General features: G+C 50.2%; 1 protein-coding gene across 1 annotated transcript in view; it reads left to right on the forward strand.

Annotated features, from left to right (window-relative positions):
* The first annotated feature begins 5,925 nt into the window (after positions 1 to 5,925).
* GATA2 (GATA binding protein 2) overlaps positions 5,926 to 16,403 on the forward strand; it is a 38,490-nt gene continuing 28,012 nt past the window's right edge. The window contains exon 1 of the mRNA XM_078872573.1: positions 5,926 to 5,992. The gene's annotated coding sequence lies outside the window, so the exon portion shown is untranslated. The remainder of the gene's footprint in view (positions 5,993 to 16,403) is intronic.

Raw genomic sequence — 16,403 nt, forward strand, 5'->3', positions numbered from 1 at the left:
TACGATATACAATTGAACACATATTTGCATACATTGTAATAGTGTGTGCTGTATAAATATATACGCAAACCTTACCAACACACCGGTACACACATATACGGTATAATTACACATATTCTGTACACACCCACGCGTGTTTACGTGTGACAATTGTGTCGTGCATGTCTAGTAATAATTAACACTTGAAAAGAATGCACACATACACCTACATACGTGTTCTACTCACACGATACGGAGTTATCCATACGCGCACATACACGCGAACCCAATTCATCACACATCGACAGATTCACGCGTGCAACCCGCACCACCTAACATAGAGGCAAAGATAAAGGCCCCCTCCCTCCCGCCACCTCTCCCCATAGCCTTGCACAGACAGCAGCGGGCAAGGGTGGTCGGGTTCGCAGCGCTGTGCGCCAACCACTGCGCCACCGCTCCACACAAATACATACAAAGATCCCCCATATAGCCTTTAACAGAGTAATGAGGCAAGTGCGTGTAGCACCTCCGAGGGCGGGCGCGGTACACGAGGGGGGAGAGAGAGGGGGGATGGCCAGCACACCACGCCCGGCCGCCTTTGTCTCCCCAGTTTAAGTGGCGATGTTTACACATAGCAGCAGCTACTCATTTAGGGCTGAGTCGACCTAGGGGAGGCCCATGAGCGGTTCAGATTATCGTCACCGATGTTGGCCGTGAGCGGTCGCCGGCTTCGTAGCCGCAGTGCGCTAACCGCTGCGCCCCCGCTCCTCACACACGCGCACACACACACGTACACACACACGTACACACACGCGTACACACACGTACACACGCACACACAATTGTGTCTTCACACACAACTTACCTTCGCGCGGGCCCTGGCTCTGTTAAGACGGCTCTCATTTGAACGGCGATCGCGCTTGCCAGGCCGCGCGTGTGCGTGGTGCGCGCGTGTGTGTCCGTGTGTGTACGTGTGTGGTGTGCACCCGAGTGTGTGTGTGCGTGTGGTGTGCCCGTGTGCGTGGTGTGCCCGTGTGTGTGTGCGTGTGTCCGTGTGTGTACGTGTGTGGTGTGCACCCGAGTGTGTGTGTATGCGTGTGGTGTGCCCGTGTGTGGTGTGCCCGTGTGTGTGTACGTGTGTCCGTGTGTGTACGTTTGTGTGCCCGTGTGTGTCTATGGTGTGCACCCGTGTGTGTGTACGTGTGTGTGTGTGTGGTGTGCACCCGTGTGTGTGCCCGTGTGTGTGCGTCCGTGTGTGGGTTGTCGCAACGAGAGGCAACATTAATCCGGCGCACACACACATATTCACGGCCACCGACAAGCACTGCGAGCTTCGCTGGGCGACAGCGCATCCGCTTGGGTGCCCCGGCGATTACACGCGGCGCAATGCGTCCCGGGGAGCATCGTACGAGTCAACATTTTCATTGGGAAAACGAACGAACGAACGATCGAACGAACGATAAGGACGTCCCGCGGAGCTTGACGACTTCGCGGTCATTCAGGAGGGAGAGATGCGGGCTCGCGGTACCTCGCAGACCGCAAACGCGTCGACGGGGATTTACTCGAAATGGGAGAATTCTTGCAATGAATTGCGCGATTTTATTCTCATTCACAGAGATGGAGCGGATCGGTGGTTGCGAAGCTACGCTGCGCGTTGTGTGTGTGTGTGTGCTTCTCCCCCCCCCCACCCCCCTAAACTCCGAATAGAATGATACTAATAACAAGCCACAACGGACTGTGTTGACAGTAGCTTTGTTTTTTTTACAGGAACAACGTAGACCTTATATTTAAAAAGCGTCAACACCGCCTTGTAACGGTACAGTATATATAATAGGTTTGCTTTTGCTGGCTATCGCTTCTGTTGAGCTGAAGAACGCTTACCAAAAAAAGGGTAGTTGCCCGAAACGTCAGCGAGGCATAGGCGACGCATCGCTGCGAGGGTGCGAGTTAAAATACCGCGGTTGACGATGGACATCAGGGTGGTGAGTGGGGTCTGTCGAGAATTCGGTGGCCGATTTGGTGAGGTTGGTTAGAACGTGCGGCAATATTTATATATTTACCGGCTGATCACTTGCTTATTTATTTCAGCTGTATCGAATACTCTCGACTGCTCAATAAACACGTGGGCTATTCATTTAAACGTGTGACCGTGATGAAGCGAGAGTCTTACTATAACGGATGCATCGATGTTCATGAATACAGCTCAATACGCAGCAGCAGCAGTAAACGCTACAAAGACGTAGATGCCCCGTATAGCCTTCAACATGCTGCTGGGGCAAGTGCTGCTAGGGAGCAGAAGCACTGATGAAGGCAGGGACGGGCACACGAGGGGATGGTTGGTCGGCACCACTCGCGGCCGCCTTTGTCTCCCCAGTGGCGATGTTTACTACGCACCGCACCAGGTACTGCACTTGAGGCTGAGGCGACCTAGGGGAGGCCCCAGGACTGGTTCATATAATCGCCAACGGTGTTGGCCGTGAGAGCGAATCAAGCTGGGGTCGCCGGGTTCATCGCGCAGCGCGCTAACCGCTGCACCACCGCTTCCCACTACACAAAGACAAAGATCCCCGCATACAGCCTTCACGGACTTTGGTGGCAAGTGCTGTTAGCGAGCACACCATGACAAAGACAAAGATCCCCCGTATAGCCTGACCAGACTGTAGGGGCAAGTGCTTTTAGCGAGCACCTATGAAGGCCGGAACGGTACACGAGGGGGTAGGTGGCCATCACCACGCCCGACCGCCTTTGTCTCCCTAGTGGCAATATTTACACACCGCACCAGGTACAAATTTGAGGCTGAGTCCACCTAGGGGAGGCCCGGGACCGGCTTAGATAATAGTCACCGGTGTTGGCCATGAGCGAGAACACACACACACGCGCACACACGTGGAACACGTCTACTACGTACCAACCTCGTACGTACCCGGCACGCAACTCACACGTGATCACGCGTTCGTGACGCGTTCGTGACGCGTTCAAGTAGAGTCGTCACAATAGGGGGGGGGGGGGGGTGGGGATTGGCGGTGGTTCGGCTGGTTACCCACGCTGCGATACAAACTCGCCTTACACGGCCCCCTGTAATTCTGGGCCAGGGCTCGCGACACGAAGCGGACCTCGGAGTGGTGGTTGATGTCTGGCAACCGCTCTCACAGACTCATATTCCACCGATGGACCCGGCATTGGCCAGGGCGGTGAAGTATGACCAAACAACGTTACCCAACGCCGGACATGGCGTAAGGAAGGGAAGAGGTTTAATCCGGCAGCGGATTGACTGAAGACTAAACGAGCGCGCATTTATCTGTGTGTGTGTGTGCAGTCAGTCTCCAATCCTCACCAGCCACTCCAGCCTCTGTATTCATGTGCTATGAAGAAAATGTTCATTACTCGAAACGTCGCATATCATATTTGTTTGGCTCGATTGTATTGCCACAGTGCTATTCACGGATATGCTAATGGTTCGCTGGTATATTATTTATAGGAATTATCGTGTCCCGTTGTTCACAAGGGGATGTGTTAATAATACAGTACGTGGGAGCAATGGCGACTGCCGTGCGTTGCTGGTAAGAAGACGCCTTCCCAGGCGGCCACGCGGTCATGCCGAGGGGAGATTCTCGAACCGACTCGTGGCCTGGGGTTATCGCGCAAGAACGGATCGGTCCGTCCCGATCCGCTTCGTCCACCGAGAGCCCAGAGCCATGCGTGACAACAGCGGTCGGACACCGCAAGGGCCGAATAGCTGACACGTGTTCATTACACGTGTCAGGGAGGGGGGGGACATCTGATTCCCATGCTCGCTACAACACTGGCCTCTGTGTTGTAGGCCTATACACGCGCAGCGCAATTGTCGAGTGCGTTATGATTCTGTACGCCTGTCTCTATGTATGTCGTTGCTTACGTATGGTTACGTATTATTGTGTCTGTGTATGCGTGTACGTTGTATGTGCGTGGTTTGCGTATGTTGGTGGGGATCGATAGAGTGCAGTGGTGGCTAGCGTATTGCGCTAGAGTTCGATTCCCGCTCACAATCTTGAGCAGTGGCGGATATTTGAACCGGTTTCTCGGTCGCCCCTAGGTCGACTCAGCCCTGAATGAGTTATCGGGTAACGGTTTTGTAAACATCAGCATTGGGGAGACAAAGGCGGCCGGGCGTGATTGTTGGTTTACGCATGCCCTCGTGCACCGTGCCGGCCTTTTAAAGTGTCTCGATGAGAGCACTTTTCCAAAGACTCCCTTGAAGGCTATACGGGTTGGCTTTGTATGTACATGTATATGAAGGTATCTTTGAAGGTATATTTGTCTTTGTATTCCTATTCGGTTCCACGTTATCATTGTTTAACATATGTCAGGAACATTGATGTTGTATGATGACCTCATATAGATTTTTAGATTGGCAATATTGTACGCAGCTTTCTTTTTACAATTTATAAAAGACCACGTGATTGTGTATTCACGTTTGTATCTGCGTATGTATTGTTATCGGTGTGTTTATTGGAGGTACAATTAACATTTGCGAAATATTAAATACTGCAAAGCCCATGGTTTGAATGTTTTCTGCCCGATGCATAAACATATATATTGGTGTATAAAGGGTATATTTTAATTATATGGCAGGTTTTAGGATAATAGCGTGTGCATTAGTCCGGTAATGTTAACCACAAACATACTCTGTATGTTCTTACTAATATCACTGAAGTGCCCTATCATAGACTGCATTTACAAGATAGATAAATGAAGCAGGTCCTCTATTATATCATCCACCTCTTATCTCTCTTTGAACGCGGACACAAACGGCGATTTCTTAAAACACAGAATAATCATCAAAATTATTATGTCAGAATCTGCACACGTGACCCTCCGGTTCATATTTTGTGTTTTTACGCATTGTTACATAAACATGCGCATAGAATTATTGTCATCAAGCATAATAAATACCAAGTTGTCAAGACACATATATAAATATGCGAGGGTGAATACGCCTTAACAGACTGTGCTGTTTGCGAGCACCCATGAAGGCCCGCACGGCACAGCATCCCGCCCGGCCGCCTTTGTCTCCCCAGTGGTGATGTGTTTTTTTTTCACGCCGCACCAGGTACTAGGTTGTCAGAGGGGAGGCCCAGGACCGGTTCAGATAATCATCACTGATTCATAATATAGGTTTTTGGGTCAGATCGCGTTATTTATAAACGCGATCTGACCCAAAAAACCTATCTTATAGGTACACTGACAGCTCTGTGTGTAGGTACGTACACACACACACACTGACAGCTCTGTGTGTGTGTAGGTACGTACACACACATATACTGACAGCCCTGTGTGTGTGTGTAGCTACACACACACACTGGCATCTCTGTGCATCAACGCAATTGTTCTGCGTCGAGGAGACCCTCGGCTCTGATTGACAGCGCAGCGGAGCGGGGAGATCAACCCGGAAGGGAAGGAGAGAAGACGGAGGGAGGGGAGAGCCAGCGATGCTCTGTGCAGGCGGTGTGCTCGCCCTGCCCTCGTGTGTGTGTGGTGGGTGTGCGTGGTGGGGAGCAGAGAGAGAGAGTGGAGGGGGGAGAGAGGAGGAGGGAGGGGAGAGGGAGGGGTGGGTGGGTGGGAGGAGGTGGCAGACTTTGAGACCCAGCCCAGACCGCACACATAAGGAGGCATGTATGTCTCTCCAGCCTCCCATCATAAACTCTCTCTCTCTCGCTCTCTCCCCGCATTCTCGCTCGCACAACACTCCCTGTCCACACACACAATACGCTCCTCCTCCTCACTCGCTTTCTTCTCCGCGTCTCCCCGAGTCGCTGTCACATTCAGCTCGCTCGCTCTCTTGCGCGCTCTCGCTCTGCGTGTATACGCGTGGTTGGTGGTGGTGGTTGGTGCTGGTGCCTCTGAGCTTGCACGCTCGCATCTCTACCCACCCCCCTCTTCCTCGCACGCTTCGAAGCGCTGCAATAACCCCCCCACCACCACCCCCCCCGGACTCAAACACGGCGAGCGCGGCTTGGCCTGCCGCCGTGCACAGGTGAGCAAGCGACTTGTGCGCGTTTCTCTTTGTCGCCGTTCGGAGAACGAAAGCGAGGAACGAAGGTTGTGAATGGACGAGAGTTGGGGCGTTCGTGGCTTGCGAAAGGATGCTGCGGTGCTCGTAACTTGCTTCTTCTTCTTCTGCTGTTGCTGCTGTTGCTGCTGTTGCAAGTTCATCTTGCATCGTTGAGATTTTCAAAGTCGCCAACTTACCGGCGCTGATGTCCGAGGTTAAGTGGGCATTTGCCCTTCCATTAGTGGCCGGCTCTGATACAGTAGTACACGTGTGTGTGGTGTGTGGTGGTGTGTGTGTGTATACGAGGCACGCGCACGCGGGATGCACGCTTGCATGCGTAGAAGAACACGCGGATGAATGCATGCAATTGAGTGAGCGATTTAAAGGTTGCGGGGGGGGGGGTAGCAGAGGCGTGATGATGTGATGTAAAAAAAAAGACAAAGATCCCCCGTATAGGCTTTAACAGACTCTGAGACTTTGAGGGGCAAGTGCTGTTAGCGAGCACCTATGAAGAGCGGCAAGGCACACGAGGGGGGGGGGCGGTGGTCAGCACAACGCCCGGTCGCCTTTGTCTCCCAAGTGGCGATATTTACACATCGCAGGAGCGTGGCACGCGCGTTCGTCCGCGCTGCCAGACCCCCCCCCTCCGTGTGACCGTGAGAGACGGCATCGGATTTGCCTCGACTCAACTTACGCAACGCGAAAGCTTTTGTCCTTTTTTTTAATCAGTGGAATGTATTGCGTGCAAAAAAAAATGGGTGCGTGGCCCGAAACGTCAGGCGCCGTGTCAATGATGCATTTGTGAAGGTTTTGTTGTTATTGCCCTGTGTTTGTATGTATATATATAGATGTGTGAGTGTGTGGGGAGAGGTAGTGTAGCGGTTAGCGCGCTGCGCTACGAATCTGGCGACCTCGGGTTCGATTCCCGCTCACGGCCAACACCAGTGACGATTATCTGAACGGGTCCTGGGCCTCCCCTAGGTCGACTTAGCCTTACATGAGTACCTGGTTCGGTGTGTAAACATCGTCACTGGGGAGACAAAGGCGGCCGAGCGTGGTGTTTGCCACCCACCCCCTCGTGTGCCGTGCCGGCCTTCATAGATGATCGCTAACAGCGCTTGCCCCAACAGTCTGTTGAGGCTACACGGGGGATCTTTGTGATTTGTTTTCTTCTATATGTGTGGGGAGCGGTAGTGTAGCGCTTAGCGCATTGCGCTACACACCCGGCGGACCCGAGTTCGATTCCCGCTCACGGCCACCAACGCCAGTGACGATTATCATCTGAACCGGTCCGGGGCATCTCCTAGGTCGACTCAGCATCAAATGAGTACCTGGTGCGGTGTGTAAACATCGCGGGCGTTGTGCCGTGGCCGGCATTCATAGGTGCTCTCTAACAGCACTTGCACCCAACATTCTGTTAAGGCTATACGGGGATCTTTGTCTATATATATACAGGTACGTGTACTGAATGTTCGTGCACGGCTCGATGTATCTGATACCTTCAGCAAATTGTTGCGCGTACCAAGTACTGTTATCCCACGCGCGACTATTTGACTACGAGCTTGATTTTCTAAGACACGTAAATATATATTTCGGGTTCGGATCATCTGTATGGCCTTCAAATCGCATCTGCAGAATGATCACTCCAAGACTGATTGTCTTGAAATGCTGTGTTTTGTCAGATCGCTTCTTCATTATCCACATGCGGTGTGTGTACACGTGTTTCCTAGCGCAATGTTAGCCGATCTGGAGGTGAAAGAAACATTGTATATGTGATGTTCTCTAGCCTTCATGTGTTTTTATTATAATTATGTATCGCCGAGTCCGCATATTATAATCGTCATATAGCCAGCAAGCGATGTTCTTGACCCGTTCGACTCAAATGAGCGACTGTGAATGCGTACATGCGATTATAAACACTATTTATTTTAGAATGTGCGCATCACATATATACACAGCATTTTGCTGAATGAGTCCGTGCGCTGTGCGTATCGATGTTTATTTACACATTGCAGTATTTCCTAAATTATCGTGGTTAAATACGTTTGCTGCCTATTAAAGCATGATATTTGTCGATACAGTATTTAAACATGCCATAAATAGCATCAATAGTTATTAATATTAATAATGATGATGATGGAGGAGAAGGATAAGTCAATATTCAATATATATATGTGCAGGCTACAGATGTCGGTTTATATGTACAAACATTATATATATACAGCCCTTTGTCGATCTACTGCTGGATGAAGCCAACAGAGTGTCAAACTACGCGTCTTATATTTTAAAGAGTTCGTAGTACCGTGACTGCACATCACAGACTGCATGGCGTACGGTATATATTCAACGGGGTATAGCATAGAATGTCAACTTAATGTCAGTATACACAGAAATGCTGTTTATATATAGACTGACAATATATAACCCGTTGAATATATGCCGTACGGTTGCACGCAAGCCCTGAACTTATTGACTGCGACTGCCATTATTATCCACGTAACAATATTTCGACTCGTTACTGCTCTGTTATCGATCCGCTTACATTTGCCACGCGGCGTCGTTTAACCGCCCGTTGTTGTTGTTGCTGTTTGTGTGTGCGTGCGCGCGCGTGTGCGTCTGTGTGTAACTTGGCGTGCGTGTGTGTGTGTGTCAATCTGCCTGTCATCAATGAGTGGTAGTGTAGCGGTTAGCGCTACGCTGCGCTACGAAGCTGGCGAACCCGGGGTTCGAATCCCACTCACGGCCACCAACAGCGGTGACGATTATCTGAACCGGTCCTGGGCCTCCCCTAGGTCGACTCGGCCTCAAATGAGTACCTGGCGCGGTGTGTAAACATCGCCACTAGGGAGACAAAGGCGGCCGGGCGTGGTGCTGGCCACCTACCCCCCTCGTGTGCCGTGCCGGCATTCATAGGTGCTACTCGCTAACAGTACTTGCCCCAACAGTCTGTTCAGGCTCGTCGGTGGATCTTTGTCATCAATGTGGGCAGATTAGTGGCACGTTCGTGTGTTTGTGTGAACGTTTGGTTGATGTACCCCGCCGTGTTTACACAATAACCACGAGGAAGAACATTTTCCGTAAATAGAAAAAATAATTATGACCGATGGCACTTTTACAGCAACAATTCCATTCGACCCGGGAGCTGCGTTGTGCACGCTGACACCATATCTCGTCTGCTGTTTTTTTTTACAACTGAAAAATAATTCCCGGTTTTTATTTATTTCATAGTTGTTTTCATCCACTCTACGCATACAGTATAACAACAGATTTTTTAAATATATATTATTTTTTATTTTACAAGGTAAGGCCCACTGAGCTATATATATAAATTCTTCAGATGCAACCTGGCCACAAATGATAGCTCAACAGAGTGGATTATCACGGACAAATGTAGAGCAGACAAATACTCCAAACGCGTGTTTTTTAAATGTGTGGTGAAAAAGCGGAAGACCCGGAGAAAAATTCACGCGACCAAACATACGGCAGGCGTCAGGGTCGAGCTCGAACCCACGACCTCCTGTATACCAGGCGAGGTAGTTAACATCTCCTAGCCACCGCGGCGCCAGTGTTACCCTCCCTTGGTCTATTGTATATCCAGACTGATCACAGCCACTTGCTCCATCAAGCAAACTCTGGATCAGGTTTTGATCCTTGGGCTCTCATCAGCAGTCAAGCCTCATCAATAAGTCAAACCCCTGCTGGGTTTGCCAGGACGTGTGGACGCGCGTGAGCTGTGTCCATGCGCGTGCCCACAGACATTGCTTTCTGGATGAGTGGCCTCCTTATTTGTCTATACTTCACCACATTGGTCAGTGCGAAGTCAGCGTACGGAAGAGTACAGACGATAAAATGAAATGTTAAATGAAGACGGGTATTCAAATGAAGCCCAGCTGACAAAACGGGACCTTATCCTCTTTTTTAATATCTCAATATGACATTGGTTTCCATCTAAGACTTAATTCCTTCTTGATTTGTGTTCGTCTTCATCGTGTTATATATTGCATTGAACCCACCCCGCATTCCGTGGATATTGCCGTGCTGCGTTCTGTGTTGAAGCCAGCTCATGGAATCGCCATCGTCATAATCACCACCACCGTCAGCTCTTGTGCAGCCAGGCGCTATGGGGTGGGAGGGGTGGCGTGGGGGGGGATTGATCAATGGATCGCGGGTCCGTCGGAGATTGCGACGGCTTTGGGAGGCCGTCATCTAACAGTGGATTGATCATGGCTCAAGATGACGACGATGATAAGACGACGTCTCAATTGTGGCTTCTCATCTGGATGTATATATCTATCTGTATATAAAGGTCACCACGTGTGTATAGAGATGGATTCCAAGACGTTTGTCGACACGGATGCCACTGGTATTTGGACATGTCTGAATGCACACGGTGAAATGCTAACCTGCGCATTGAGTAACACGTGGATATACAATATAGCAGATACCATTACGTAGCATTTACCTAATGCATACGCATGCGCATAAATATGTGTGTGCGTGTGTCTGTTTTTATGGGTCTCCCCCAGGTTGACTCGGCCTCAAATGAGTACCTGGTGCGGTGTGTGAACATCGCACCGTGCCGGCCTTCACAGGTGCTCGCTAACAGCACTTGCACCAACAGCCTGTTAACAATATACGGGAGATGTTTGTCTTTACTTGACTATGTGGAAGGAGCGATGGTGCAGTGGCTAGCCCAGCGCGCTTACGAACCAGGCGACGCGACTTCGATTCACGCTCACGACTAATAACGGCGGCGAATATTTCAACCGGTCCTGTGCCCCCTCTAGGTCGACTCAGACTTAAATGAGTACCTGGTGTGGTGCGTAAACATTGCCACTCGCCGGGGAGACAAAGGCGATATCACATGCGGGATTAGACAATTCAGGGATAACGTGTAATCTTGTTTATGTATAAATACTACACATTTACCGGTTATGCTGCGCACATGTGATATGCATAACATAAGTATACATGCAATGCATAACACATTTCCCCCGTATAGCCTCAACAGACTGTTGGGGCAAGTGCTGTTAGCGAGCACCTATGAAGACCGGCTACGGGACACGAGGCCTTTGTCTTCCTAGTGACGATATTCCCACATCGCACTGGGTACTCACTTGAGGCTGAGTCGACCTAGGGGAGCCCCAGAACCGGTTCAAATAATCGTCACTGGTGTTGGCCGTGAGCGGGAATCGAACCTGGGTGGCCAGGTTCGTAGCACAGCGCTCTAACCGCTGTGCTTCCGCCCCCTGTGTATATACACATTCAACCACTTAGGTATTTCAGAAATTGCCTATCAGCTTTAGAATAAGTATAATTATCACGACGTATTCTGCATACACATATGTATTGTGCAGTGCATACAACACTATACACTATTTTACAAGCGTAAATGTTTATTTGTGTGTGTGTGTATAGATGTTGTATATTTTGTTCGACACATGGTATGTACGTTGAACTTCTTTCGCACAATACGTAGCCAGCGTGCGTTTGTATTTGACGTTTTGTAAGTGCTGCATGCATGTATGATGTTACGTAGCTACGTCTCGTGTTTCATATGGATACAAACATATATACAGAATATACACATAACAGGCACATTACACGCCATGCAGATATACACACACACACATTACTCACATAGTCTGTATACAACACATATGTACATGACACACAATGATACAGCATTTCACATGCATGTTAAGAGTAGGGCTGCACAGTTAAATCATGCACACTACACATCCCATTGCGCGTTTATATATATATAACACAATTGCATAAATGCAATACAAACTGCACAATACATGGATGTACACATTACATTTGCATTACATGTATATGCTAGTACATATCTTTACATATATGATACGCACAAACATAATATACACATACTCTATTCTGCATATGTCGCGTATTTATGTAATAGAGTAAACTTCGACACGTACATATATACACGAGTGTACATAACACACGTTCACAGTTGTGTATAACAAAGACAGAGATCCCCCATGTAGCCTTGGATAGACTGTTGGGGCAAGTGCCCCTATCGAGTGTGTATGAAGGCCGGGAAGGCGACGAACGAGGGGGTGGTGTGGCTACTAACACCACGCCCGGCCGCCTTTGTCTCCCCAGTGGTGATGTGTAAGCACCAATCCAGGTACTCGCATAAGGCGACCTGGGGAGGGGGGAGCTAGGGGAGGCCCCTGTTCGGTTCAAATATTCGCCGTGAGCGGGAGTCGAACTCAGGTGGCCGGGCACGCAGCAGAGAGCAGCGCTCTAACCACTGCACTAACGCTCCCCTGCACTACCGCTGACACACAAAGACAAAGACCCCCCGTCTAGCCTGTAACATACTGCTGGGGCCACGTGCTGTTGCGAGCACCACGCCCGGCGGGACTTTGCTTTCCGTGGTGGCGATGTGTGTACTGCACACAGCACCAGGTACTATTTGGAGGCTGATTCGACGCGCACACGGAGGCTACACGGCATCACTCTGCGCGATTCAACGCAAGCGCGCTGGCTCTTGCGTTGTCTTTCCTTGAGCGCGCCGCCCCTATCAGCGCCGCGGCAGGAGAGGGCTGCCTGCCTGCCCACATTCTTGGCGCTTTGCGGGCGGCCACTGCGACCCAGGGCCACGTGGAGGCCCTGGCCTGAAGCGATTTGACTCCCAGCGGTCAGAGCCGCAAACAGGCCGGGAGTTCGTGTGCGCGCCAGCCACCCCCCCCCCCCACGAGTGAGTGTGTGTGAGACCTGTGGGCCGTGTGTGTGTGTGTGTCAGCTGCGTGTGTGCGTGGTGAGTCATGCGGTTCACGTGTGCGAGTGAGTCCTGTGGTGAACGCTACGGTGCGTGTGCCCCGTCGCCTCTTCGCAGGCAGCACGCTCAGCGTTGCCCACGTGCACTCGATCTGCGCGGCGTCAGCAGCACGATTGTTTGCATGTAAATACACCGCTAAGACCTCGTGTCTAAATGCGCGCGCGAGTACGCAAGTCCCGCGGCGCCTTGCGTGAGTCCCGCGCTCTGACCCGCGCGATGACAGGTTTTTATTTTTATTTGTGTATTAGTAATCAGCCCTTTGTGTATATAAATTCATGCGTGGGTGCACGCGCGCGCGCGCATGTGCTGCGCGCGTGATCGTTGTGTGGGTGCGTCAGTGGCGTGCTGGTACGCGTGCGAGTGGTGTGTTCGTACGTGTGCGCTGTGGTTCGCACGTACGAACGTTAAATTTTTTTGCTATGGTCACTTTTTTCGCTTGGCTTCGATCGCCCCGCATTTCGGCTGCCCACCCCGCCAGTGTGAGATAATGTACAGAGATACATACAGACACACACACACAGCTTGCGCGAGGAGTCCTACTGTTAAGCCTGTCCGTCTCAAATGTGTGCGCGTGGCTTTACCCTGCACGGTAGAACACGTGCAATACGCGCACGCGTATTATACGTGTGCTCGAATGTCACTGCGAGATCAATGTTTGTATGCATGTACGTTGAACTTATTTCGTACCGTACGTAGCCAACAGCGTTGCGTCCAATGTATTTCTGTTGAGTTGTAATATTGAATCATATTGTTTATATACATACACACAACAAAGCCAAAGAGTCCCCGTGTAGCCCCTGTTGGCGTCAGGGGGTAGGGGGCATCTCCTTAACGTGGCCGTGTTTGTCTCTCCATCGCTGAGGTCTACACAAGAGACCCGGAGCCTATTTAAGGGTGAGTCGACACGATAAGAAGAGGGTCAGTATCGGTTCTATGAAGACAAAGATCCCCCGTATAGCCTGGACAGACTGTTGGGGCAGGTGCTGTTAGCGAACACCTATGAAGGCCAGAACCGCACACGAGGCCGTGGCGATGTTTTCACACTACACAAATTACTCTTTAAGGCTGAGTCGACCTAGGGGAGGCCCAGAAGCGGCTCAGACAATCGTCACTGATTTTGGCCGTGAGCGGGAATCGAACTCGGGTCGCCTGGTTCGTAGCGCAGCGCGCTAACCGCTACACCACCGCTCTATAAACAAAGACAAAGATCCCCCGTAAAGCCTGAACACACGCACACACGCACTCACGCACACACACACACGAGTCATACGTGGAGCATGACCTCTCTTGAATTGCCTTTCATTGGACAAAGCGTTTGGAAATGACATTTGACGTGATCCGTAAAGGTGGTTGCCCTTACCCCATTAGTCCTCTCGACTGTTTAAATTCCACACTGCATTTATATATACACACACACACATACAGTATACATATACTGTATATATACTGCTGTGGAGAAACCTCTGCGCATCGTACGCATGATAACAAATACAGCTCAGTCGATCCACTGCTGGACGAAAGCCCTCTTAGTGCCGCTAACCACCCAAAAATAATACATTTTACTCAATGTATACAATTCAGATATCGACTACACAAATACGCGTCTGCGTATAAATATATAGACATTTCTCACGCGGCACCTTAGCCGCCATTATCGGGGTAGTGCGTCATTTCAGCGGTATTGTCTCAAGACAAGCAAACTCTGCATGCACCGGTTTCGAGTCGCGGTAGCTCTAGATGTGAAGCTTTCGTGACTGCAAGGATTCATATTCTTAGGTTTTTTCGGTAAAGTCGGTAGCTCATCAGCAGCATCGAGGCGTTGCTCGGATCGATTGCTGGTGACCTGCCCATCTTGTGGGCAGTTCACCCTCTCTGGACGCGAACCTATAGAGGTCTACACGACTCCAAAAAGGCGACGCTTATGACTACTTCGAGAAATTCACGCACACACGTACGTGTCAACATACACGATTTGCGAGTTTACGTCCCGGGTCTATGCTCTTTGAATACTAATGCATCGATACGGACCAATGCATTGCGTGCGTCGCCGTGCATGTTATGGTAAATGCATTACGGTGACAGTTGCGTCTGCATTGGAACCAGGTGCACTCGTGCATGCGCATTAACGGAGAGCGATCATGCATGTATTGTCAATGATTACCTGTGAGGACATCGACATATGAACACTCGTGTGCAGTGCACACGTGATTTTAGGTTCACAGTGTGACCGGTAACGTCGGTAGGTGACTTCATGTCGCCGATTTGTGTTGTTTAAAAAAAATAACAGCATAGCAGAGTGATGTTATTACATCGGCTGGCTGTAATCATTACGGGATCGAGGTGATGATGGTGGCGGTGGTGGGTGTACGGGTTATCCTCGAGCCTACTTCAAATGAATTGTTTTCATTTTCAACAAGCAAACAACACGCGCGCACACACACACAAACACACACACACGATTGAAATCTTTGATTGAACCTCACGATACCCAAAACCGGCGTCAGCCTTTGGAATTTGGTGTTCCCACGCAGGGCGTAATCGCTCTACCCAGTCTCCGCGTCTCTGAGCGGGCGCTCGCTCACGTGGTCTTCGACTGCTCACAGGCTTGAGAGCAAGTGATCTCAAGGGACGTGCTCGATCCACTGCTGGATGCACGTCTCGCTCCCCACCCCCACCACTCTCCCACCCTTCCCCGCAACCCCACAACGCCCAACTGGCGATCGTCTTTCTCTCTCTCTCCCTCTCTCTCTCTCTTTCTCGAGAAGCGAAATATGTAACAGCAAACGTGCAAGGGGAGGGATGCTCGTTTGTAGCAGGCACTGACGCGTAAATCAAATACAAACCCAACGCGTTCGTTATCAACGCTGGCTTACGAGCAGAACACAAATACGAGGTTGACGTTTCGGGCAAGGGTCCTTGTACGGAGCGAAGAGAGTGTGTAGAGGGCATAGATATTGACTGACTTGTAGCTGTAGAATGCAATGTACCTGTTTTTATTAAGCATGAACATTTATACTTGATGTTGCATTTTATCTAATTCAATTCGACATTACTGTCAGCGGAATGTACAGCAAACTGTCTAGATCGATGATGGTGTTGATGATGGTAATGATGAGGTGATGAAGGTGGTGGTGGTGATGATGATGATGCTATTCATGGGAGCTTTACGGCAAGTACCACACCGGAGCAGTCAGCTCCACAACCGACTCTTGATTTTGAGTGAGCGGTTGCGCAACTCAGAATCAGTATTTGAATTTATCCTCGAGGAATCCGATGAGCTTTCAAGCTCTCTTTCTTCACAGATGTCCAGTCGGGGCGGATCAGCGAGTTACAACACCAAACAGTGCGAAAAAAAAAAAACTCCACTAACGATAGGAGCGCAAAGTAAGAGAAACGTTAGGCAAATCACGAAACATTCATCATACAAAACAAAGTATCTGGGTACAATTGCATAAGCACATACATCCCTGCCAATTATTTTTTGTAACACTGCTTAGCAAGGGTGGGGGAGGGTGAGGTGGTGGTTCCAACGGGCGCAAGCGACTCTCCACTCAGTCGCACGCAAATCGACGGAGTTGC

The sequence above is a fragment of the Lampetra fluviatilis genome, chromosome 34 (assembly GCF_964198595.1).
Source record: "Lampetra fluviatilis chromosome 34, kcLamFluv1.1, whole genome shotgun sequence".
Lineage (NCBI taxonomy): Eukaryota > Metazoa > Chordata > Hyperoartia > Petromyzontiformes > Petromyzontidae > Lampetra > Lampetra fluviatilis.